The 27601-nt window shown below is 41.7% G+C and overlaps 1 protein-coding gene across 8 annotated transcripts in view; it reads right to left on the reverse strand.

Annotated features, from left to right (window-relative positions):
* Window positions 1-27601, reverse strand: part of ESRRB (estrogen related receptor beta) — a 139238-nt gene that overhangs the window by 57254 nt on the left and 54383 nt on the right. The window lies entirely within an intron of this gene.

A 27601-nucleotide genomic window follows, 5' to 3' on the forward strand; every position in this document is an offset into this window, starting at 1 on the left:
CATGATTTCTATTGATCTGAACAGGAACTGGATCTCAGGTCCTGAAGAGTCATCTGAATGTTGAACACTGCAGCTATCCCATGCCCTTCACTAGATTTCTGGAGACTTATCTTCTAGTGTTAATGTACTCCTTCTTCAAATGCACTTTATTTCAAATGTTCCTGGGAAGAAAAGCAAGATGAACAAATCTATCCCAATACAGGGCTTTCTCGGAAATCCCCACTTCCTCTAATAAACGGTCTTCTCCTACCAGTCATACTGCACAGATTGATGGCCCTATCCAACCATTGTATATCATGGGGTACAGTGGATCCATTCATACATACATTGTCATCTCTGGGTGACATTCATTAGCCTGAGCATCCTTCGGAAGCCCATTTGCTGCCAGCAGCGACAGACTTGTCCACCCTATGTACTTCACCCCAGAGAGGAAACTCAGAAACAAGCTCCCTAAAAAGATCTCTCTAATAGGGATTCATTTATTTATTTCCTTGGATTCATCCTAAGCAGATAAATAGCCTAAGCTCTAGGTGCCTTTGACAACTGTTCTGCTTGCAAAGAGGAGGTAAATTCTGCGCATGTTCAAGCAATTTTCTCATTTCCCACTTTCCCACCCTAGAAACAGCATTATTCTCTAAACAGGATGAATTTAAGGAACCCAAGCTGGAAATCGAAAAGGGTAAAAGTATCAAAACCACCTCCCATGTTGCACGGACCACCTTCCCAGAGAGAATTCCACTCCACAGGTTTAACAGCAGCTACTTTGTAGGAAAATCGCTGCTCATCCCAGCTACACCTGAACTGCCTGTGGTGACTTCCTTAGGTACTGGCTGCAGTGCGGTTCACCACTTGGCATTCACAGCAAATCTGGTACAAAATAGGCTGGATCGACAAGGGAGCCACAGGGAGAGGACTACAGTGCTGGGAGAGGTTGTTCCTGAATGTGCACAAGGCTGGTGCAAACACAAACATTAATGTTTGTTTTCCTATATTTTTTTGTGCATAATTTAGCTAAGGTGTTTAAGTTCCTGACAAATCTGCCAAGGCTTTAAAGTCCCTCTGTCCCTGCAGAACTGCTTGGTACAGTTTCAAGCCATGACTTGTTGAGAGAGTGCCTTTTGATATGCTCCTTCCAAATATTAAAAGAAAACTGTCAAATTTGGTACAGCAAAAGCCTCACACAACCACCACATGATTATCCCTCCAAAGCAACTCATGGCCTGAAACCCTGCTAAACGGATACACAACCAGTCAGACAAGGGGCAAAGCTGTAAATATGAAACACATTTCCTGCAAACCTATAGTCTTTGATCAGTTTGGAAGACTAAAAGTTTGAAGTTTTGTCCAGCTTCAACCGTGAACAGTGGGAAACATATCTGTTTAGCAAAAGCACTGGCTTGCAAACCAGAGACATTATAGAGATCTCGTGAACTTCCACCAATCCAGATAAATGAACCTTGGTCACGACTACTTAAAAACTGGCAAAAACTGTTGTGTTTGGAGAAGCAGGAGCTGAAAACCTGGAGAGAATGAAGGGGAGTTATGGATTCTGGTGTATCCCGTCAGAGCAGTGTTTATTCTGATCAATCAACTGAAAAAATAGCAGCTGAGAGTAATTATTAATAATCAAGTAAAATTGGATTATTTCTCTGCACTGCAGCATTGTCTGGATGGGGAGGCTGGTGTAGAAATAAAGTTCATCAGAGCAAGCCACTGAAATAAAATTGCTGACCTCGACAGTTCATCAAAGGAGGTAAAAAGGAACCTCAACTAAGCATATGGTATGCTCTCTGCAGAGCATGAAGGCTAACAAAAATAACTATTGGAAGGTGTCTGAGCTTAAGTATTTAAATCCAGTTGCATATCCAAATGACACAGTAAGACCTACTGCCAAAGCCTTCAATTTCTGAGGTTTCTGTTTTTGTGATTCCTCATTCCTGAAAGCATAGTCAGCTCTGTCTTCCAAAATGCAATGCTTGAGAGGAAGGGGCTCAAATCTTCTCCGAAAATGTGCCCTCTGTGCAGCTGCGGTCTTGGCTGACTTTGTACTCATGCAATGGAATGGAAATATATCATAAAGGACCAGTATAACAAACAGTTTGCAATATACTCAAGTCAGTAATTTTGATGTTTCTCTGCGTAAAACAACCATAATGTGGCATTGCACAAAGACAGTCATATTCTCAAGCGCACACATGTAGGCTTATGTAAGTACTTTGCAAACACAGTTTAGGAGCCTTCATTTGAAAATGTAAGTCAGACACTATATTAATGGCCAGACTGGGTATAAACCAGTAAAACTTCCCTGGCAAAAAATCGAATTGTACCAATTTACAAAATTTAGACAGCAAGTCCTAGAACACCATGCTCCTGCCATGACAAAATACTACCCAGCTGCAACGGGAATACTGAAGGAGGCAGAACTTGACACTCTTCTGACATCTGTCTGCAAGGCCTCAGCTATAAAACTGAATCAACACAGCAAGTATTTTGTGTTTAACAGCTTACTAATTACATTTTCAAATCAAGTATTTACTTCTATCTTGAGTATTTCTATAGCACCCAACAGAATCTAAGATGAGTTACTCCCCCATTTATTTTAATAATTTCTTAAGTTAAAATAATCCTTTATTTAAAATGAATGGGAGGAACCTGGAGAGTTTCTCTGCCCTCTTTCCCCTCTTCCCCAACTGGATCATACCGAATGCTACAGAACCCCCAGTACTTATCATACAGGGATAGGGGATCTGAAGAGTAAAGGTTAGCTATAAAAGAGGCAGTGGCTACATATACATATCTACACCATGAACCCCAGGTTAGGCTTTTACATATCACGTGCAGCAAAACACTGCTGTCATTGTCCCACTACAAACACTGACTTCTTGCGTACATTTTTTCTTTTTTCTATTTCAGGAAATAAGAAGGAAAGAAGGACAGACGTGGTGTTCAAGGCCAGGTTGGATGGAGTCTTGGGTGGCATGGTTTAGCGCGAGGTGTATCTGCCCCTGGTAGGGGGGTTGGAACTAGATGATCTTAAGGTCCTTTCCAACCCAAACCATTCTATGATTCTACGATTCTACGATTAGTATTTTACTTTGAGTTGATCAGTCCTGAAAAGATTTGGTAGCGTGGGTCATTGTCCAAAAGCAAACTATTGCTTCCACAATGCTAGTGTGTGCTACAGGCATCAGACCAGGGAGTAGGCTGAAGAAATGGGAAGAGGACAAACAGTTCTGGATAAACAGCACCTCAAGTTCTCTCTGTTTGCATGGGAAGAAAGGGTTAAGCCTGCTTTGAGGTTCACTTTATTCTCCATGGTTTGTGCAAGGCCAGCAATCAATCAATCTTCTCTCTTTCCTCCTTTTTTTTGTTTCCTGGGAACCACTGCAGGAATATCATGCCCAGAATCTTGTTTAAATCCACGACTCTTTTCTGTCAAGTCAATTCTTCCCATCGTCCCCAAGACCCCCCCAGGACACCCCCTCCCTCTCTCCCCGAAAAGGGCCCTTCGGAGCTCGTTTTGCTAATGTATTCTCAAACCAAATTAGGGGCTCTGAGTCTCGGTGAAGTTCGTGAGTTAGTTGCCGCGATGCACTGAATTAAAGATACCATCTCGGACTCAAATCAGATTAGAGCCCACACACACACATGCAAAAGCCCACTTTCTAATCAATTTTATAAAGGGCCTTCAGCAGAGATACACTAATGGTATTGAGCTAAGATCTTTAAACTAAGTCTGCAAGAAGTCTGCAGAGATAAAACGCACACTGTATTAAAGAGAAAGCTCTTCACTGTGTCCTTCCCACCAAGAACCCTGTGCACACTGGAAGAGCATCTCAAAATAGCTCTCCTGAACCTGAGAGGTTCCCTCCTACCCTCCTTTCTTGTCTTCCTCCTTCAGACCTTTAAGCCCTTTCTTTCATTCACTTCCTCTCAAGCTGCAGCAGAAAGTTCCTGCACAGAGGCAGAGGAGATAGGGGAGCTACAGAGCCCTGGTATGTGTTGGGAATTAGACATGATATGAACATGTGAACCCTTTTAGGCCTGCCCCACGAATCTGTAAGAAGTGGGCAGGGTGGACAATCAGCTGACCACGTACAAGGGGAAATCCTACTTCAACACACGTTCCCTGCAGTCATACAAAAGATGCCAGGCTCTGCACTGGTGCTTGGCACGTGTAGCTGGGATGCCACAACAGCCAACTCCTGACAGAGATGTGACTGAGTGTATGGCAAAGGGATCCCTTTTGAAAGCAGCAGCTGGGCACACCCAGCATCTTCACATGCTTCTGTCGTCATCTCTCTCTGTTTAGCAGTCAAAGTTCTGATCTACAGCAGCATGTTTCCCTCCCTTGGAACCAACGTTCTGGTTCAAAATGTGGCACACAGGGAAAGAAGAGCAAGAAGACGTAAGAAAAAATGTTAGGCAAGATTGCCCACAAAAGGTGACTATGACTATGAAAGGGAGGCAGAAAAGAGTTTATAAAAGAAGCTGCAACCAATGATTTAACAGCCTGGCTGCTGCTCAGCCACCAAAAACTAGTGAGTAGTTTGCAAAGTTTTCTGTGTCAGACTGGGAATTAATCTTCTGCTCTGTTTTAATATTTTCAGTAAGAGCATCTCAGAACATTTCACACACATTAGCCAAATCTCAGAACCCAACATCAACCCCTATTTGTTTCCTAAGATGGCATTTCTAACAAAAGAATGAGAAGACACTTGCTAAGGTAACAGAAAATCTGTGCCTTAACAAAAATCACTTCAAAAATTTAATTTCCTCTTTACTATGAGGAAATACACTGCTTAGACCCCCAAAAGTTGTCAGATGACCAGAATGCTCTTAATGTCTAGAACTCTGTTTGGCAAATTGAATTGTGACATTGTGCACATGCAGCAGACTCCCCTGCAAACCCTTAAAAAAAACCCCCCAAAACCAAACCAACACAAACAAAACCAGAAACAAATGTCAATCACAAAACAAATTCCTCTGACCAAAACCTAGCTAACATATACAGAAGCCTAACAATGCACTAGAAGAGACCACCTGAACTTTCACAGGGCCAACCTTCAGCAGAGAGAGCCTTCTCCTTGTTTTTTTGATAGGTAACAGTTTCAAGAGCTTGGAAGCACACAAGTGGCCTCCTGCTGCAGGAGGCCTATACTGTTTAGGCGGCTGCAGCAACAATTTTGCAGGAGCTTGAGCTCTGTTCGCTGAAGAACACAGAACAGGGAGACATAGGCGCCGTTCCAGTGCAGAGCTGCAGCACACAGAGACCATGATTCCCAGCCTGCTGTGCTCTTCCTTCAATTATGTAGCTCAGAGTAAGACCTGTAGTTTGTATGAGCTGCTCCTCCATATTTACTGCATGCATGCATGCAGGATGCAATCCAAAGGCTATATGAAAATACCAAGTGCCCTTCTAACCACAACCACCATCCACATCAGTCACCCCCTCACCAGCTTTCTCTAAACTAAGTAAGGGGACCTCAGCAAGAGAGCTGTGACAGATTGGGGTCTAACTGCCCTACACAGAAGCCTTGCTGAGCAAAATTTCTCAGAGCTCAGCTGTGTCCACTCTCCCTGAGACAGCTTCAGGCCTCACACAACTGTGGAGTTTTACAACGGTCATGTGCTGAGGATGACGCCAGTTTTCAATGCAATTAACCTTTCCAGCCTAATGAAATGGCTCTATTGGCTGTGGTGGCAGCAAGGAGCCCCTTGACTCTGGCAGGCTCCTGAGGATGGGTTATTCAGGTTGTGGAGCATTACTGCTCCACTTCTATTTGCAGGCTGCAGCTAATCAATGCCAGACCTGAAAGGAGTAGGCAATGCCAGCCCCAGCACCGTACTCCAACATCATATTGATCCCTGCGAAAGGGGACTTGGGTCTGCGCCCATTGATCTGCTGTGTCACAGGCAGAGTTCTTCCAGGAACATACCCCGGGCAGCAGACACACACAGCCAGGAGAAAGGGGAAAATTCCTTAGATGGGAAGGCATAAGGTCTACCCCAGAGGCAATACAAAGGCAGCAGCAAACTGCCCTCTGTTTTAGGAAGAACCAGATATGGGATGGAGCCTTGGGCTTTTGAGCTGTTTTATTCTCCTTAGCTGGAATAAGAAAAGCACAACAGCCCTCCCAAGTGTGGGCAAGAACTGCTGTACCCTGAGGGCTGACACTTTTGAGTCACTTTCCTCCCTTCTAGATGTTGAGCTTTGGGAAGCGATTGTGATGGGGAAGGAGCAGGTTACAAATCTACTAATTACGTGATAAGTGCTCAAACACACACTTCATGTGGAGGAAGGAAGGAAGTAACAGGTACCTTTGTCTCCTACATCAAGCAGTCCTGACAATATAACCTGCAGGGATTTCAATCTCAGAATTCTGGAAAAGCACAAACCTGATCCACATTTGCCTATAACTTTAAATTTGTCAGTGCTCAGTCCACCCCACTTCCTTAATTTCAAACCTGCTACAGAGGTATCACCAAACTCAAGCACCCAAAATTCTAGAACCTAAATTACACACGTGAAAAAAATATCTAAATATTTTTAGGATATTTATATTTAAATATCAGGAAAATCTGCAAATAGAAAATAATGTTTGCTTTCTGCATCTGTTTCAGTTTTCTGGGTTACTTGCATGCTCTCAAACTTCCTTCTGCAAGTTTGAAGAAGGAAGTTTGTCCTTTGTCTAAGGACAAGAAATTTGCGTTAAGAAATAAAACCATAACTGGAGCATCATTTCACTTCAACAAAGGTCTCTTATATACTGCAAAACTACAGACTCCTCCTTTCTCCATCTTTAATGCTTTTTTTCTTTCAATAAGGCTTACTTTTGTGTGCACTGTTCAGCATCATTATTTTCACACACCTTCCTTATTCTCTTTTACAAACTGTTGCTATATTTTTAAAATACCCAGTGTATCTTTCAAACACAGATCTGGCTGAAACTTCAAAAAACAGAATTCTTTTCAGTGTTCTAGTGTGAGAAAAATATAACCAGGACACATTCAGGACTCAACTCCATGTCCTGCATGAAAACACTAGTTCCTTTTTAAATACTCACTCACTGAAAAACAAAGGGAAGAAGAGCTTCCAACCAGCTGGCCTTAGGAGTTTTGAGATGTGTTGTCTATGTGCACCTTCCACTTGGAGACTTTCCTGCTTTGTGTGTAGATCTCATGGAGCAACGTATGCTCCCCACAAACCTCAATATTCCAAGGCAGAGATGCAGGATACAGAACATGCATACGGAAAACACACTGTAAAGAAATTTAACTCTTGTTAACATCTTTATCAGTGTTGGACTATGGACATTCTGTGTGACATCCAGTAATATCTACTTCACCTGGAGGTCAGTCTAAAACCTTCTATTGCACAAGGCAACAATCTTCGGATGGAAGTCACTAAGGTTTTTTTAGCTTTTGGCTGTAAGAAAGAGGAGCTGAAGAAACTTACACCTCTGCACATGAAAAGACAAAAAAAAGCCTTCTCATATCTGGCATGTTCAGTAATGTCTCGGCTCTCAAAGAGTAATTTCCCTCCTACTATTACAGAAAGAGACTGTCACATTTTAGCTCTAGTGGGTGTTTCAGGACAGCTAGAACTGAATCCAACGCAAGAGAAAAGGATGTTCTACAATCCCAACTAAAATACTTTATGCTTGTAGGTGTTGCACTTCAGGGTCAACAATGTGTGGTCCTATTTTCCTGTGAAAGTAAGGGAAGGCTGTTGAATGGCACCTTGTCACAATAAAGGTAGGTGCTGCTGGTGGTGGCAGTTCCCAAGCAGGTGAAGATAACAATTTTAGTGTTGAAGCAAAGGTGGTGAAGGAGGGAACAAGGAAGTAAAATTCTGCTGTGGATACCACTAAGCTTTGCTTGGATCTGAACAGAGCCATATGGTTGCAGATCACTTCAGACAAATTGATGAACAGAGACTATTTGAAGACCCTCAGTACAGACATTTCCAGTGTCAATGTCAAACGCTTCCAAGAGCTATGGATGTACTTCACTTATTGGTAGGGACATAATACCACAGAAAAAATCCAAAATTCTTTTTAACAAAAACCACCTTAACAACTCCAAAATCTTCTCTGTTTGCTCCAAAACTTACACTATAAGTACATTTGAAGAGTTTTCAGGATTTTTCGTCCTTTATGATGTACGTTTGCTCTGATTTTATCTGTCTTAAGAGAAAGCTAATCTCTCAGAGACGACAACTATACAAGGGCAACTCCATTTGATTTCAGCACAACTAGAAAAAGAAAATAATCAATTTTCCCAAGTTAAAATTTTACCACTGCTTTTGGGGAAAAAAAAAAGTCCTAGAGATAATCTCTGCTCTCTGAGAACATGAACCAGACAGCAGAACAATGGCCTGGACAGAAGAAATGTACGCCTGAGTGTCCGCATAAGGGGACACAGGGAAAGGTTCCGCCTGCCAGGCCAGAAAGCATTAACTCTGCACTCTGTGAGCACCGCAGCTAGGGTTTGGGGAGTTGTGCTGCCATCTTCAGGGATGCTCTCAGCTTTCTATGACCCAAAATTGCAAACGAAGGAAAACAGAAATGGGACAACTTTCACAAAAAGTAGGAGAAAAACGAGGTATCGGCTCCACTCTTTTCCCTCCAAGATTGCCGGTTGCCTTGTCTTAACTATCGCATAGAGAACCACAGAAATTAAAACTGGGAAAGCCATATAAATCCTGCGTAATCCAAATGCATCACCAGGCTGCAGTAAAATTAACTAATCATTGGTGTTTAGCCCTGTCTGATTTCTCTCTCTTCTAATACAGAGTGGAATCGGATTATTCACTGAGCCTGGATGGCAGATGCTCAGTTGATGCTAACTAACCATCCCCTTTACAAAGCAATTTCAAAGAGACAAAGTGAGAGACCCTGACATCTTCCCACGGGGCTGAATTAAAATGAAACAGTTAATTGTGTGCCCATAGGGTTGTCAAAGCCCTGTTTTGCAAGAACAAATCACAGGTATTCCAAAACCTCATGTATGTTACTCTTACTCAGACAAAACAGCAAGATTTGAGATGCTGTGGGGATACGTGCTGCGTAATAACAAAGGTTAATTGAAGAGGACAAACTAGATTCTCCTTGTTTCTGACCTAGTGGACATGCGCTTATCTCGAATAATTTTCAAATGCCTTTTGATGTGTGCAACTCTCCCTTTTATTCACTACAGCCTATTCCACATTGCTGTGAATTCTTTGTCTCTTCTCTGCGTTCTTACCTTGTTACACATACCTTACATTTTTCAAATTGCTTTACGGGGTCCTGGCCACAGGGCCCTCATGGATCAAATATTGCACAACAAAATATGACCCACTAATACTGTGTTTTCAAGTTGAAAATCATGTCTGTTCCCCAGCTGCTATGCTGAGACAGGACTTTCTTTGCTGGTCATAACATTGACTGAATGGGAACCGCATTCTTCAGATCTCTATTGCCCTCTGGCCTCACTATCCCCATGCCCTCAGTAAACGTGACTGCTTCATCTTCTCAATTCATCTATAGTGACAAAATAGGAAATAATATTTTTATTCAAATTAAGTGCCAAGTATTTGCTCCTACATAGGTCAGTATAATTGCTGAAGGTTACAGATTCAAAACAGTACTATTGTGTTCTATTAGCAACCCGTTTTTGTTTAAAGCTTTTGGCTTTGCATTTAATTTCACCTAGGATAGTTATTACCTCACAAAATTGAAAAGTTCCTTTTCTATCCACTCAGGCCACTGTAAAAAAAAATATATTAAAAAATTATGATTTACAGTGAGTAAGAAGTAATGGCCAGCATCTTTCACCCACAAGAATTCAAACTGCTACTCAAAATTGTATGCACATTACAGGATCGTTTCATCCCATCTCTAAAGCCTAACACAGCAGCTTTTCTGCACCATACAGCCAGAGTTTAAGTGAAAAAAGAACTGTCTGTCCTGTTGGAATTATAATGGAAAATAAGGAACAATGTAATTGTCTGAGCTGAAATTTAATCAGAATACTGGTATCCACCAAATAACCAGTACTGCAATGCCTCAAAAGGTGTCAGGGGCACACACAAAACCTTGGTGCCAGTTTGAGGTGCCAGCTCTCAGAGCAAAATATTTTTCATTAGCGACATCAGCTCTTGCCCTGCCTTCCACATTTGCCTGCTTGCCTCCTACTCAGCTTTGCTAACCTGCAAGAACAGCGAGGACCATGATTTAGCATAAGTGCAAATAGAAAATGAAGGACGAAGTAAATTGTTTGCTTGTATCTCTAAAGAATCTTAACCAAAAACTTGACTGAACAGAGTAGAAAGCTGTCATTTTGCTGATGGATTATTTTAAAGCCGTATCACAAAATTTAATAGATAGTCTCTTCTCACACTGTCCTAGCCCCTTCCGTGATCCATCACATGCACTCAGCTTGGTCCATCTGTTTTGCTCATCTTTCAAACACGTACCTGCTTTCCCCCATGCCATCCCTCACTTCAGTCAACCAACTGGCTGACATTTTCTCACAGCCAGGTGCCTATGGCACACCCCTCTGCAAGACCTACATCTACTGAAAACACCGGCAGAATGCAACTCGCTAATGATGGGTGAGATCTGCAGCAAAGCACTCATGCTCTGTCTTTTCAAAATCTTTACAAAACATAAACACACTCACAGTCTATAAAATTGGACAGACTGTTTTTCTTTTCCCCAGTGCTGGCCTGCTGCTGGTCTGAAGAAAGAACAGAACTAGCAAACCCTTTATCTTTTCAGCTTTCTGTCTGCTGCCTTGGTGCCTTCTCTGCTGATCTCTTTCCTTTCCCTACTCATGCCACACTTTCAAGGGCAGAAGAGTTTTTCACTGTGCCTGTGACAGCAGGTAGCACACCACAGCCTGGGCCCTAGAAAGAGGCATTCCTAATACCATCCTGGGGTGAACCTGCAAATCTGCTGCTCTGTGCCTCCAAACCTCTGTGATGGGTCACAAAAGGAGATGCAAAGGTGCCGGGGAGGTGTGTGTCACACCAGTGTGTAGATGCTGCTGTAGAGGAGGGTATGAAAGGCAAGCTCCAGAGGTAATAGCAGTGGCTACTGTAGGCCACCATGGGGGAGCATAACAGAGCTGGCGGGAGAGAGCTTATCCGTGCTGTGCTTTGGTCTATGCAGTAATCTCAGCCTCTCACTTTCCTGAGTGCTAAATTCACACAAAAATGTGTTTTTTTAAACCCACCACAGGCGATTAAGCTGTGATCTAGATTAATTAGCTGCCATATTTCATTTTTAAAATCAGAACTGGCCTGTGCTGACACCACGGAAACTTATTTTTACTCATACCTAGCTGCCTCTGATTTTTCATGCTGCCTAGAACAGAACGGCTGCTCCCAGCCTCACTCACCCATGCCAGGCAGTTGCATGCACCCATTGCTGGAAGTAATTCTGCAGCACCCCTAGGAATGGGTAGTGGGCTGAGGGTGGGGGGCCAGGGATCTCCTAATGAAAGTGCTGACCCCGGTGTAAGCCACACGCCCCAAGTAGCATTGCTTCAGTGTTGAAAACAAAAGATTGATGAATTGTGTAATGTACTTCTACTGCTGCTAATTTTTCTGAGTGCTGCTGTTTGGTGTCTCTTGGAGGCTAACAGGCCCCTTTGGCCACAAAGCAATATTTACTCCATCCTGGCAGCTGGGCTGCTGGAGGCAAAAGATGTGCCTTTGCTCCCCGAGTGATAAGCAAACATCAGAATGCACATCAGGGAAAGGACATATCTGACAGAGGTTCAGCATCACTGCATGGAAGCATGGTTTGCCTTCTACCTCCGATTCCTGTGAAGATCATTCATTTTGCACCTTTAAATCCCTGCAGAAAGCAGGCGATAGGCAACAACCGTGTTTAAACAACGTCACAGACTGTCTTTTCAAAAACTAATTTCTGAGGTGCTAGACTTTCCTGCCCAGCACTGCGCTACTCCTTGTCCATTAAAATTGCAGCTCCTCAGACCAAATGCTGTTCAACCAACCTCTACAAACTACCTTTCAGTCTTGATGACACTTTAAATAAGCATTGGCTCAATAACCCCAATCCCAAACCTACATCTCCTCCTGGAATCAGGAATTCTGTCACAGATTTAATATGTTCATTCAGCCAGTTCACACTCCTGTTAGGTTGTTTTATGTGATACCATTACAGGAGGTGTTCTAACAGCACCTTCCTCAGGCCAAGAAGATGCTTCAAAACCCTGTTCAGCAAGAAACACTTCCTGAAACTGGAGCTTCATGGGAGATACCCTTGCTTGCTTTAGTACGGATGGACACACACAAGATGTATGTAAAGGATGCATGCATAAGGTACATAATGTGAGGTAGCAAATGCATTTACATCAAGAAGTGCAAGACACACCATGTAACCCTCCATACGTTCATTGACATATTAAGTATTTATATGAGTATCAACACAAAGTATCCCTCAAGAGCAGGCAAAACACAGAATCTTCCTTCCCTTCCCCATCTCTATGTACACCTGCTAGAGCAAGGACTGCTGCACAAATGTGAAGAGCCACAAGAACAGCCACAAAGCAATGCCACCAGCCCATGAACATCTCAAGCAGAAGAGGTGCTGTCATCTGCTGTTCTCTGTTCCCTCCCTCTCACTCAGCAGAAAGGACCTCCAATAAAAATGGAAGTTGGGAGAAAATTAAACCATCTCCAGCATCACACTGCCAAGAGCCAAGAAGGAAGCAACAGGTAAGCACCTTTAATCCTGCAACACAACACAAAGACTTGAAAACACATTAACAGCCAGCAGTGGCCAGTAGAATAGGACAGAAAATGTTTAAAAATTGGTTAGTGGTGTCCAGCTCCCTCTTTTTCCAGCTCACTGACTGCGAGGTTTTTCTCCTGGGGATATTCCATAATATCTTTATCACAATGAAAAAAGTCACCCAAGTTTTCACCACTTCTACGCCAAGCCAGTGTTTATCATACTTTCCCCAACTGATGCACAGGACTCCACTCCCATCCCACCTCACAGCAATGTGTCATTCCTGCCTTCTCCGCTCCCTTGGAGCAGAAGTGCAGCACAGGCCTCCTACCAGCTGCTAATGTGCATCTTCCTTCTCTAGTTGCAGGGATGCTAAACACACTGTAATAAATCTCCTCATCCCAGGGGAACAGTTCTCTTTCTTCAGGCCCCATGACATTACACACTGCAGGTCTTTCCAATGTCAAAAGCTCCATTTCAAAGCTCCTCTGCTCTCTGCAATATCCTGCTGCCCTACGTCTCATCACCTCTCCCCAGTGCAATTTGCTCCCAGCACTAAGGAGCTTTCAGGTTCCCCACAATGGGTACAGGAAGTAAGCTCTGCTTCCAGCCAGTGATAGGGATCACAACGGGGCTGTCAAGTGGATAGGACTTGTGTGTTTCTGTGGGCAGGCTTTACATATGTGACTCTTCCTCACCTCACAAGGATGTTGCTGACAACTTTCACCCTGTAGTAGCAGAGATACAAAAAAGGACAGCCTGCAGATCTGAAGGAAAGCCCATTTCCAGTGCATAGGCCATACAGCACATACTGAATTAAAAAGCTAGGAGATAAACCAAGTGGCAGTTTTGCACGGTTTCACCCCAGTTCTCAAGCAAACTCTCATTCAATTTTAGCAACATAAACCTGTGTATGTGCTAGCAAAATATTTCTTCCTCCTCTGTGATCTCTCTCTCCTAAAACTGTTGTATTCAAATTCCAGCTTTCTGCAAGAAGAAATGGCTGGGTGTTTTCAGTGTATGTTCAGTAAATTAAATGAGAAAAGTGGTGAGAAACAGATCATACTTCAGACAAAAACCTTAGTCCCATAGCAAGTGTGGCCACAGTGACCAGGCTGCTGCCCGCAGCTTTTCAGTCACCATGATTCTGTCACAATCTGATCTTAACCTCCATGACAGAGGTTCTACCCTTGCTCGTCTTCCTCCAGCTCACCATCCCCAATCAAACACAGCTCCAACAGCGTCCACTGGAAGTATACTGTTTACAACCCAAAATGCTCAAGATCATTCTGAACCACCCACTCTCCTCTGGATCTCTTGTCTAAAGCAGTAGAGCTTTGCCTGGCATTGCTTTTTGTACTTCCCTGCAGCATCAGGGTTCTGAAGATACTACAGAATCAGATGATGCTGAACTTAAGATTTCCTACACACAGGGGAATATCAAGGAGATTTTGCTTAAGGCACAGTTTGTTACATTTGCCTTCCACTTCTTCTTGATTTAATCTATTGCTATAAAAATGCAACTTCTCCTCAGCTTGATGGCATTATATAGATAACTTAAAAGGAGCTTGAAATAGAGCCAGGTCTCTTCTGCCCAGCTATCTTGTTCTAGTCTTCCTTCTCCTTTGCACAGGCCTTCTTCCACAGGTTTCATCCTCATGAACTTGGCAAAGGACATTCTCATCTGGAGCTCTCTGGAATTCCCCACATGCAGGAACATTTCTGTGGACTCCTGCTTTACTCACCTCTGCTCTGGTTTTATCCCAATAATATGCTTTGCAACTTCAGTGAGCTCAACTTCACCTCCTCTCACACCTCATCTGGCATTTTGTCTTCTGTGCATTTTAGCAATGCATCAAACTTTTCCCTAGTTACCACTACGTAGCCTTCTCTAACACACTCCAAAATTATTCCCAAAGGGCTGAAAAAATCATTTCATGCATTAGAAGCATGAAACCTGAAAGCCGAAAGAAACAGCTGGTGATCTGAGGTACTAACAGCACCAGGCAAAGTTTTACAGAAGGAAAATGACTAGTTTCTGTCCTTCCCATACAAAGCTTCACTGTGTTTGTGTCCCTTTCAATATGATTTCTTATATTGATTCCAGGTATATCTTCCTCTACTATGATGTTAAGCTGAATGGCCTAATATTAATCTTGTGCCAGTTTAACATTGGTGTATCCCACCTGATTTTCACAGTTACTTGTCATTTACACAAGTAAAAATGACAGCAGATTCATATCCAAAGTACCTTTGAAGACAGCTTTAAAAATCCAAGTTCCCAAACATGCTCAAAGCTGCTAGATGGCTTTTTTACCTTGTGGCTTCCGCTTGTCTAGTTTCCCATATAAATTCTTAACACCAGCCTCTTCCCTCAACAACAGTGACAGCATTTCATGGTTGCTATTTGCTCGCAGAAGATGGAAGTAACCTGATATAAATTACCTATTGCTGCAAGTGAAACAGAACCTGTTAGCACAGTAGTCGCTTCTAGAAGGCAGCAAGTACTGACTACATTATTACAGGCAGAAGGCTTTCTGTCATGGTAGAAGTCATTTTATATGGCATCCTCCTTAAAATTTTTTCTCTATGGCTATTAAAGGTTTTTTCCCCAGTTCAGTAGTCCACATCATGAACAGCATCAAATCCTTATCCTAACTCTCACAATGGTGATGTACCAAAGATCAGTGAGATGACTCTGATGCCATTTTCCCATAAGAAAGCAGAAACAATGACGATTGAGAAGAGAGGCCAAAATAATGGCAACCCTCAAATTAATGGATTGTTCCTTGTTAAATATGCATTTAATTATTGCTTACTGCTATTAATTTACACTGTTAAGGAAAGAACCCTGATAACCTAGCTACTTACTAAGAAAAAGATAAAGAGGATATTTGAAACAAATGCCTCTTTATTTGTATTCATCATACTGTGATGTGGACAAGCTATACTCTAGACTACGAGAGAAACTGCTGTATCTCCTGATGAGACACAACAGATGCTCTTGATGAGCTGATTGCAAATTTAAGACAACATACCTGACATTTTTAACTCAGGCTGCAGGAGCCTGGCAATTCAAATCCCAACGATGCAGTTATACTCCCAGCTGACAATCACCTACACAAGTGACATTAAGATATACTGCCAGGGAACCAGGTGGGGGATACTTCTCTTCCACATAGGTTTAACCCACATGTACCTAAAATTCCTGTATGTCACTTTATTAAGAAGAAGCTGTTGAACTAGAGTTATAACACAACATAAAACAATTGGGTGAACTCAAATATGAGTAAAAAAACCTCAAGGGCACAACATGAGGGCATGAATTGAAATGCAAAAAAGGTCTGCTTGAACACAGGAAATCATGTTTCACTGTGAGGGCAACCAAATACTTGCACAGGTTTCCCAGAGAGGGTGAGGAGTCGCTCATCTTACAGATATTCAAAAGTTGCCCTGGACATGGTCCTGAGCAGCCAGCTGTAGATGGCCCTGCTTGAGCAGAAGAGTTGGACCAGATGGCCTCCTGAGATTGCTTCCAACCTCAGCCACTCTATGATTCTATCAGAATTCTAGATTGCTTCATTTAGGAAACAGTGTGTAAATACACAAAAGATGCTCACACATAAAGAAAATGTATTTCTCAAAGACTGCCTGAAACTCATACGGGGAACACTAAGGTTTCTCTTGACCCATCAGGCTTCTTTACCATGAGATCTCCACAGACAGTGGAATTGCTCTTCAGGATTGTGGTGACAGTGTCCAAATATATACTAGTAAGATGCAAAAGGGAGCGCGCAGAGTAGGACCTGTGAGGAATGACAGAGGGTCTACCTGGAGGCTACATGGAAACTCCCTCTTAATGCAGTAATGAGAGTACTGCCAAGATGCCCAGGAGAAACCCACGTGTACTTTTTAGAGGACAAAGTAATCTGGACGTTCTCAGGGGCTGGCCTGTAAACAGAAAGGTGCAATGGCTGCTCTCCAGGCAGGCCCTGCTGCCCCTTCCGCAGCGGCAAGGTGCCCGGCGCACTGTCAGCGGAGCCCTGCAGATGGCTGCAGAGCTCTTCCAGCTCCTACCTGTGCTAGAGCAATGGGCAGGTGGAGTCAAAGCCACTGGCCAGTCCCTAACTGAGGGAAGCAAAACTATTGACCTTTTAATAGAAGGCCACTTCTCTCTATGCTGCCTTTATTTCTAAACAAATCTACCAGCCAGTCACCTGCAGGCTGTACCTGTCTTTAACCTCCCAAAGATCCTACATTTGCAAGTTTTCCCACAACAGCTAAGACAGAGATGCTGTGGCTTTTAGGCGTGACAGCAAATTCCTCCTAGAGGAGGAGAATTTGTTGCTTAAGATACTTCCTCACCAAGGCTCTGTAATCCTAAGAAGCTCTTACAGAGCAGTTATTTGAAGATATATCCATTCCCCCTCCTGCCTATGGCAGCCATATCCTCTTCCTCATTTCCCCAGACCTCCATTTAATTGGGCTGAATGGCTCACTGGTGCAGAAGGGCAGTCTTCTTCCCATACCATATGTCAGGCTCAAGCACCGTCACTGAAACAAGCCACCTTTGTTCACCGGCTTACCATAAACTCTAGGTTTAGCTCTGACCCATTTTTGAAAAAAGAAAAAAAAAAAAAAAAAAAGAGATCTCCTTCACTCTGAATGCCCTCACTCCCCCAAAGCCATGCCTCCTACTTCCTTCTCCCCCTCTCCAGTGCTACACATGTAGGGACAGGCCACAAAAATCTGGGTGCAAATCATTCCTCTATCTCAAGGGAATTATGAGTTTTTCTGCGCTTACATTCTATCAGTTACATGCTCTGAGCTCAGGATGACCTAACATCTCTTACTGTGCTATGAACAGCTCCTCACCACACGCATGCCGACAGTCAGTACAATTTGGTGCCCAAGCCACATCACCTTCCCTGAAAATCCCAGCTGTGGTAAGGTAGCACGAACCATTTCTTTATGGCATGTATTTACCTGGTCCCTTTTCAATCTACATCTGAATCAAATAAATTATCTCCTAAGAGGGAATCAAGAACTTATAATAAACACCAGGTAGGTGCCCAACCTCTTTTAATCCACCCAATATGAGACTTGTTAGTCATCAGGATAACAATCCTATTTGCAAATCAGCTACCTTTTTCAGATAACCAACCGGACCAAGTACAATATCTATTAGTCCAACAACATCACCACCAAGATATATAACTGCTTCTGTACAAAACCCTTTCTTCTAATCCTTCTTAAACTCAACAAGACTGATTGGTTTTTATTATTCATGAATTAATTTTTAACTCTTGGTCCAACAGGGGAATTGAATCTATAACATTTTGCAGAGACTGAAGCAAAGTAATAGTATGCTGAAAAAGCAGACCAGCCAAAAGCAGGAATTTTTTCTTCATTCAACCAACAATTAAAGGAGTGGAGGAGGTTGCATCTGTTTTTTCCTAAACACCTGAGGGGAAAATTCTAAGGAAAACTACTGTTTTAAAACACATATAAATACCATATTTGTGAGAGCTTTTGGTTTTTGTTTCATAATTATGTTATTTTTAAAAGGCTGTAGAATTAAATCTGTTAATACCTTTAAAAGTAAGTCCATGTTAGAATAGGAACTCAAAAGGAGAAATTTCGATGGGGACAGTCAGTATCATTAGAGAAGTAATGATCATGGGCAGTGATTAGGGCTTATAGTTCCTCCTGCAATGACAGTCCCCTAGCTGTAATTGCTAGAAGAAAAGGAACTGCTCTGTTTTAAAATAAAACAACTCTTCAAAAAGAATGAAAAGAGAACAGAAACACTACAGGTATTGAAATAAAAAAATTAAGTATCTCATTGTCAAATAACCTTCTAAGCAAGGGATTCTGTAAGGGGAAGCACACGATATTTTGTGCCTTCCCAAACCAAAATCACACTGAAAAGAAAAAAAAAAATAAATAAATAGATCCAAAATAACAAAAAGAAAAAAGAAATTCCAAACCACTGACTTTTCTGGCTCGGGCACATGAGCCCAGCTTTATCTGGACAATGTTACAGCTGAATCTATGTTCTGCACACTGTTTTTCAAATTCCTCTCTGATACTTTAAATAAAGAAAATCTCGGTTCCTCTTTAAAAATCACAAATTCTAATACGCATTGATTTGACAAGTGCAGTTGCTTAGTAGCACCTAACCCTATATGACCCATGATTATATATGCTCCAAGAGAAACAAATTTTTTTAAGCAGAAATGTTACATATTGTATACTTGTGCAGCATTCTACATTTACGGAACACCTTCTATGCAAGAGATTCACAAACTTTAATTAATAAAGACTCAGAAAAACCTTGCGATGAAGACAGCCATACCTGTCCTTATTTTGTTATACATTTACACGCAAATACACACAGAGAAATATGCACTCATATGCAGAAAGACTTGCATATGCATACAAAGAGACATTGTATGAGTAACTGTTTTAGAGAAACAGTACACTATGCAATATCAAATGAACATGTGGTTATATATAAAATTATGTACTTCATATACATGTGTTCTGTTAACTTATAGAATATGCACATTTATGTAAAATTAAGTGCATACACACACACTGAGATACATCCATCACTTACTTGCAGATCTCTGAATGCAAGAAAACTCTTTCTCTTGCATTTTTGACTCATTTTAGTCCTCTACAGCGTGTTTGGTGCCACTACACAGCTTGTATCAATTATTCCAAAGGAATTGCTTCTGGCATCATCTATGTAAAGTAATATATATGGACACATCGATATAGTTAAACATAATTTTCAAAAGGTCTTATTTGCTACAATCTATTAAGGCAAAAAGAACCCACCAGACGTAAAGTCAACACCCTTCATGTAGCCAAGCACTGAAAAGTAAGTTCCCGTGCTGGAATTTCCTTGGCTTTGAATTTGAGCGTCGACTGCATCAGCCAGCCGTGGTCCCCTCCCTGCCCCAGCCCCTGGTGAGGCTGCATTGCAGACTGCACATCATCACTCGGAAGTCGCTGCTTAATATGGTCAGGTGTACAGAGAACCCTGATCTACCCAGGTATCTCTGCAGTACTGATGAATCTGATATCAAAAATTGCCTACTAGAGAGTGCCATGCAATAGGCACTGATATTTTTAGTCTTTAGTTTTTTAGGAAAATATTTTCAGTATCTCCCTGTACCATTAGTCCCTTAATCTACAAAAATGACTGAAACAGCCTTCAACAGAAATACAAAAACTAGGAAGAAACGGAATTAAACTTTTAGAGCTAAAAGTAGAAGCAGCATCATGTATACTGAATTTGTGTGTTCTAAAGAATTAAATCGCTCTTCCTCCTCTACGGGGCTTTCTGAACTGTTAGTACTAGATAGCAATCACGTGCCATACACAGGCCAGAAACAAAGAAAAATAAAATTACAGCAACTCCTCAAAATTACTGTATAAATCAAAGATTGTTTCAAAAAATAAAAAGTATGAAGAAACTGTACCCACTGAAAATGCATATCGGCTAATTCTGGTTATGTGCACCAAAAGAAATTCAAAGCCAAATCCCTGAAATCAGTAGCACCTTATGTTCTCCGCTGTTATGATGCCACATCTGGGAAAAACTCATCTAGATAAGTATCATTTCTTAAATCAGGAAACAAATAATATGTTTGATAATGAAAAACTTGTCAGATTGACTGAATAAAAGCAGAAACAACACAGAAGACTTTAGAACAATTAAATCTGTTGAAGAATAATTCTTTAGTGTCCTTATTTTCAGCTGTTTCATTTTTTTAATATTTAAAATGGTGTAAATCTCGGTGAGAAATTTGGGTTGTAATTGTTCATGTCATCACATTTTAAAAAAAATGTACTTCCAGCAACTGATGGAAAAAATTGTATTTCTGCTTATTTTCACCCAAGTGCTTACACATCCTTAAAATTATCATCTCCATATGCAAAATCGTAACAGGAGAATTGAACATTTTTTAAAAGCTGTTCTTTTGACCTTTCTCTTGAGTAAAAGGACAGGGAGACAATACACTCACCAGCATTGTTCACAGTGACGGCTCCATCACCCGAGATTGAGGGCCATTATTACTAAAGGGAACTTTAAAGTGCCACGAGAAAAAGGGGGGCAAACCTAGAAAATAACACTTCTAAATATGCTGTATGTACAAAAAGCCTTTCAGAACAGTAGGCAGAGCAACAAGAAATCTTCATCTAAAAACAGCTGCAGTAAAACACTGACAATCAATTCAAAACAAAAGGTGCTATGAGAAACTGTCTCCTGTTATGCAGAATACTCTAAGCTGGAGGTCCCACTTCCATCACCCATGTTACAGGCTATTCTAATTTAAGTAAAATATATGAGCCTGCAAATACAAGGTAAATCCAACATAATTTCCGGGAATGGAAAAGGAAAATCTGGACTGAAGGAAAAGGTTCTCATCAAAGGCTCTTATTCTACCAAGAAGAAACCAGAACAGGCTTCCTTTTCCTTCCAAGCCTTCAACAGGATGCAATATTTGTGAAATGCTCTTACAGACACGACAAAAACTGTATGAAAACAGCTGTCTACATTTATGCTATTTCATTTCACATACATGAAAAGGCAAGAATAAATAAAACTGTCCAAGACAAAAGCAGTCCTATCACAAATTTTATTGCAATTTAAGTCCTATCTTGAAAACAAAAAAGAAAAAAATAACATACAATATTCACATGAAAAAGCAAAATAGCTCCCTTTGCTTCATATGCACACTTAAATTTGTGAATTTAAGAACAGATTCTGTGTTGCTCACTAAATCCTTATGCATCAGGAATATTGTCTGCAGGATGACAAAGTCATCCTAAGGGTGACTAGACTGAGTTTTGCCAGGATTCCACAAAATTAACAGGATTTCTTACATATTTACTCCTCCCCCATTCAAAAAGGGAGTGCAAGAAAATTCCAGCTCAGCAGGGACAGAGAGCCGTCGCAGGTTGTGTGATAACAGCTTGCCACCTGCTTTTCGCAAGTTGTCTTTGCGAAGTGCAAGGGGCACTGAGTAGTAACGTTGCCTGTGGTGATAGGAAGGCACTGAACAGCTCAGTATGCAAAAGCACTTACTGGTACACAGTGCTCTTCACAAAGGGCATTGCAGAATGCTTCCCAGACTGTCAGAAGTGCTAGGAGAGGAAATATTAGTGCGCCTGTCGCAGGAGGAACATAAGCACTTGCCATCACAATAAAAGAAGGTGTAAGCAAATACAGGCACAATGCTGCTTATAGCCAAAAAAAAAAAAAAACACGGAAGTGGGGGAGGAAACTTAGCAGCAGTCAGACTAGAAGGAGCATTTCTCTGCAAGAACAGCAAGGGTTAACAGTGGCATACAAGCTCTGGTCCAGCCAAGATAGGGTCAAATGATGTGCACTGAAAGTTTCAAGTCCTCAATCCCCCAGAGCTTGTTTGCTAATTACATTTGCAATTACAAACATGAGAAATATATTACTATACAGTGTGTTCCACCTTGAGCAGGCATGTTTCTTCTCATGGACAGTCACTCCCAGCAGCCAGACTCAAGCACTGTAGGAATCAAAGTGCACTATGCTCCAGCAGCAAGGATCATTTTGTGGAAATCTCTACTGCTCTGAAGAGACAGGGCAAAGCCTTAGAGGGAGGCAGCATAGCAAGGATAAAAAACAAGTATAAAAACCACAAAGTATAAATTACTACAGTTTAATTCCTAAGAAGTAAAACTCACGAGGTCAATAGCTATTACTAATATATAATAGTAAATTATGTTCTGTTCCCAATGACAGGCACAAAGCACTTTACACATGCATCTCTATACATAGAGATGACTGCATTCACAACTCAAATGGAGCCGATACTGGGGAGGCATAAAGAAATCAAGATTTTCCATCTGTTTGTTTTTTTTCTGGCAAGGTCACCATAGCGGAGTGCTGCTAGTATCTTCTTTGTTAAGTCCCTTCACTGAACAACCAACCAATTCATAGTTTGCCCTGGAAGCTCTGATCTTTCCCTTACCTCCCCCCCTCCTCAGTTTCTATAGCAGCATTACCTAGGAACCTCACTGCTGGGTACTGGACATACGCTAAATTTACCTATTCACACTGCACAGGCTAAAAATTCTGTTGTGCTCCCTGGCCGTAAAGTTACTGTCAGTAGCTCTATGAAGTAAAGAATGAGTCTCACTGGTAAGAACTGCTCAGTCTCCACAATGTACAGTGGAATTGTTGATGTGCAACACTAGCTGCTGCTAGGACTCCCAACTCCTAAAGCGAGGAGCACAAGTTAGAAGGAGAAGTTGGGGAAAAGATTCTGGCTTTTATATCCAAGCTTTGACACCACCTTTTTCTCCTTTTACTATTTCTTTCTTTAATTAAATCTCTCTTGAGCATTTTACACTCTGGAGAAATTCTACTGTGCCCCGACGGAACCTGTAAAGTTCATACAGTCTCAAGTTTATTTTGCTCCCTTCTTCTATTCCATAACTGAGTTTCTATCCTTTGATCCCTGGAAAATTTAGTAAAGACACCAAATGACACAACGCACCAAAGTTCTTACTGAACTGAAATTACTTGAAGAATACAGGTGTTTTCAAACAACATGAAATTCAGAGCAGTAGTAAGCACAGGGAGTAACAGCAGAAAGGGCGCAGAGCATAGAGCAACATTCTCCTGGAGAAGAAGAAAACGGGATGTGAAATCTCTGTCACAGCAACTTTCTCTGATGCAGTCTCTCCAAAGTCTTTCCCCTCTCAGGCTAAATGCAATATTTATTGATTAATTCAAATCAATAAAAGGGAAAAAAATCCTATTTTTTAAATAGATTGATCTTTCCATATTTCTCAATAATTGATAATGATTAGATCATCTTTACTTTTACAAGTGGAATTGGAAGAGAAGGGAAAAGTTAATACAAATACTTTAAAGGTACCAATTTCCTAATCAGACTTGCGCTCAATAAGCTTAGTGTACCAAGACCCCGTTCTATGACGGGAACCTCATCAGGAACCTATCAACTAGGCCACTTCTCTTCCAGAGTTTTTGTAATTTATTCTGTCAATAAAACAAACAACTTCCTCCCCATTCTTTCCAATTAACTCCTCCCTATCCCAGACTTTCAGAAATACTCCAAGCAGACAGTTGCATCAGCTTCTCTGACTCAGATTTCCTCCCATTCACAGAATATGGAGATTTCCAGTAACCTCTGAAATCAAGTCACATTTCCTCAGTCTGTGCATTAGAGTCAGTGACAACAACTTCGTTAATTCTCTGCCGCAGAGTCCAGAATTCACTTCTTCATTGACTTCCAATGTTATACTTTTCCATCTCTCTAGCAAATTTATCACTTATTCCTTTCAACTTTATCCTTCTGTTCATAAAATAATTTTTATCAGATTAGTGACTCAGGTGTCTGTCTTGTACACCAGAAGAAAGAGTGTAAGAGACATAGCATCTGGCAGGATGCCCTCATTTGCCAATGATTTTTATCTTCCCTTCTTGATGGTTCCTTGGTCAGTTTCTGTCTGTCATATAGAACACCAATTAGAAATTACAATTTTGTAGTCCTATCAATATTTCTAGTGGCAACTGTAACTAAGCAGAAAAAAAAATTCTCTGAGATGTGGAACTTAATACAGAAAAGTAAAAATGCCGTCTTTCTCCTTTCAAACAGACTTAGGTTTGCTCATGAGAGACACACCACCAATATTCAGTATGACTATACATATGTATGTGCATATATAACACAAACATTTATAGATGTAAACGTGTTTGTGTGTGAATGTAATCACATCTTTAATATGTCAGAGTGTACATTTGTGGTATCTGCACACACATCCCCTTCCCGCTGTACTGCGGACAGACGTTGTCACTACAGTGTAACTAATGTATTCTCACCATATGCCCTCACCTGAGAGTAAAACTGCAGGTACAAATCATTGCCTTTGTTAGTTTCCCAATTCAAACTCGTACGAAAGCCTCTTCCTTGAAGCTGCATCACCTACCCCAGAAATAATTCTCCCAAAGGTCGGTACCGAAAGGTAGTAAGCGGTTGCTAGAGTGGATTCCTACACACGAAATGAAATACATATGCTGCTTAAGGACACATGCACAGATGAGCAAAATTATGAAGAAGGATTTTCTTACTCTCCCTGCAAGATCCTGCACTGACAGAACCACACAGACCACCGACCAGAACTTCCGCAGGTTCCTGGTGTCATCTCTCACATCAACACACACAAGCAAAGGAAAGGCAACTTTCACTGCTTGAGGAAGAGTAGGATAAGGACAATAAATTCCTTTGCTTAGGTCTTGTTTAGACCATTCCTGGGTCTGACTGTTACAAATATTAAGTACTCCTTAATCTCCAAGGTGGAGACACCTCTTCTCTCTTTTGCCTTGTTCATTCTCTGTCTCTCAATAACTGTAAGGTGAAACACAGTTTCCAGGTAACTGTATGGATCACGTATTGAGTGATCACATCCTCTTCCCTTTCTACCTTCTACATGTCCTCCTATTTTTTTCCTATAGCTTAACAAACAACTAAACGAAAACAGGCAGCTTGCAATATTTTTAAATTAATTCCTAATTTAAGGTTCAATTTGAGAAAAAATTGCTGTCCACATAATTAAAAGAAGCATTATTCTGCTTAAAGGAAATTAACTTCAAATCTTTCCAATGGCTAGCAGCCAGAAGAGTAAAACAGTACAATAAGGATGATATGCTCACACAGCGAGGCAGCGATACAGGCACAAGTGCAATACCTATATTTACATTGCATGTTCGCAACATAATTGTGTTACAGTGAGAGAAAAATGAGTAAAGGGATATGTATTGGCCAACTTCTATCCTCAGCTACAGGAATGCAATCTGAAATCTAACCTTAACAAAACCAGAATGCAAATCAAATCAGTACCTGACACACTGCACGTACACTTTAAATACACTGTAGTTTTAAGGCTTATCACCTCTTTTCCTTCTCTCAGTAACTTTTCCCAGATAAAGCCACACTTCCATGCATTGCTGTACATCTTTAATTAAAAAATAAATAAATAAATACATAAGGAGGTTGAAAACCAGAAGCTGAGATACGTTAAATGATATTTGTCTGTCTCTTCTACCCTCAACAATGTTAGGGAGCAGGTTAGTTGGCACACAGAATCAAGGCAAGCACTTCTCTAAACAAAGAGCTCCCCAACAGTTTCCCATCTCAAAAAGCAACACCCTCTGTCTACTGTAAAGCTGCAGGGGCTCAGTGGCACTTCTCCCAGGGCCACCTTCATCTGTCTACTCACTGTCCATAGAGTTGTGAATATGGGTAAGGTGCACTTGACATTACTGAAAGCTGACAGCCCATGGAAAAGTAAAAGGGGGTGAACAGTAACATAAAGTGCAGATTACTTATTACTATTTTCATGTTGGTTTGAGTACCTTTTCTTAATTTCAAAAGCAGACAAAACAAAAGGAAAAAGTTAAGAGACACCACAGGAAGTGATGAAGATGTAGCGGTGTTTTGTTCTTTTTTTCTTTTTTTTTAATGAAGGTAAATGCACCTTCTATTTTTGCCTTAACATGAGAAGACTCCCAGCAGCATACAGAATACATTTCCCTTAAGAAACTGTTTTGTTTATTTTTAATTCAAAATGGAGCAGCCACAAGTGAAGCACCAGTGGGAAAAAGAAAATCACATGGGTTAGATTATTAATTTCTATTAACAATACTAAGTCTCATTTTAATGAAACTGCTGGAAGCAGGGGATTAAAGGAAGAAGAAATGAGTGTAAGGACAGATGGAATATCAGGAAACAAGAGACAAAGACAAATAAGACAGCTGTAATGAGGAAAGAGAGGTAAGTATCATTGTGGGTTTTGTGTTTGGCTTTAATTGTTTTAATTTTACTAAATACAATGTGTTCTTAAAACAAAAGCAATGAAATAGGCAAAATTACTTCACTCTACGTCTGATGCCACCACAGAACCTGCCTAGGTGACACAGGGATTAACATCAAACACACAAAAGGGGACTCTGCCCAGGGTGAGCGAGATTTATCCGAGAGGAGAAATGCATTTAAAACTAATTGCTCCAGTCAGCTGGATGCAAACGCCGAGAAGATTTTGCCTTGTTTCCTAACTTCCCCAAAAGGATCAAACCAAAGTTAACATGCTGAAGTGATTATGAACACAGCATTACCAGGCACAGCCCACTTCGGAATACAAAGAGCAGTAGCAGGTGCTAAGGTATTCGCCACCGGTCCCAGGTCGGGATGTCTGCTTGCCAGCCCTCCGACTCAGTCCACTCTTTCCCCGGGCAGGCTATCCGAACAGTAAGCTGTGGGAAACTAAATTTCCATAGGGCATTTCAGGTGAAAAACCGTACTTCTTGAAAATAGAGACAGTGCTTTAATGGATCTGCTTTGTGTCATTTTATATGCACATCTCTTTACAGACACCTAGTAATTCATCTAATAAAAATCCTAGCACAGACGGAAAGTAAAACTGCGCAGAAAGGACTGCCAGTGCTCACTGTTAGCTGCCTGTTCCTAGGAGATGAAGCATTAGAGGGAGAAGTTACACGGCAAGAAAGAAACACAGCAACACGCCGACACCCTCCCCCCCACACCCCGAGCGCTCGCTCCTCCGCGGACCTTGCCGCACCTGCCCGCGCGGAGGTACGCGCTGCGCCCGCGGCCGCTCAGATACACCCGGTCCATGCGGTGCCCTGCAGGAGGGAGGCTGGCGGTTCTGCGGCAGGGAGGCAGCGGGACCGCGGGGTCGCTGCCCCGTCCCACCCGCAGCGGGACGCAGCGCCAGTCGCAACCCGCCTCTTGCCCGCCCCGGTCCCGGCGCGG

Source organism: Lathamus discolor, chromosome 6, assembly GCF_037157495.1.
Source record: "Lathamus discolor isolate bLatDis1 chromosome 6, bLatDis1.hap1, whole genome shotgun sequence".
NCBI lineage: Eukaryota > Metazoa > Chordata > Aves > Psittaciformes > Psittacidae > Lathamus > Lathamus discolor.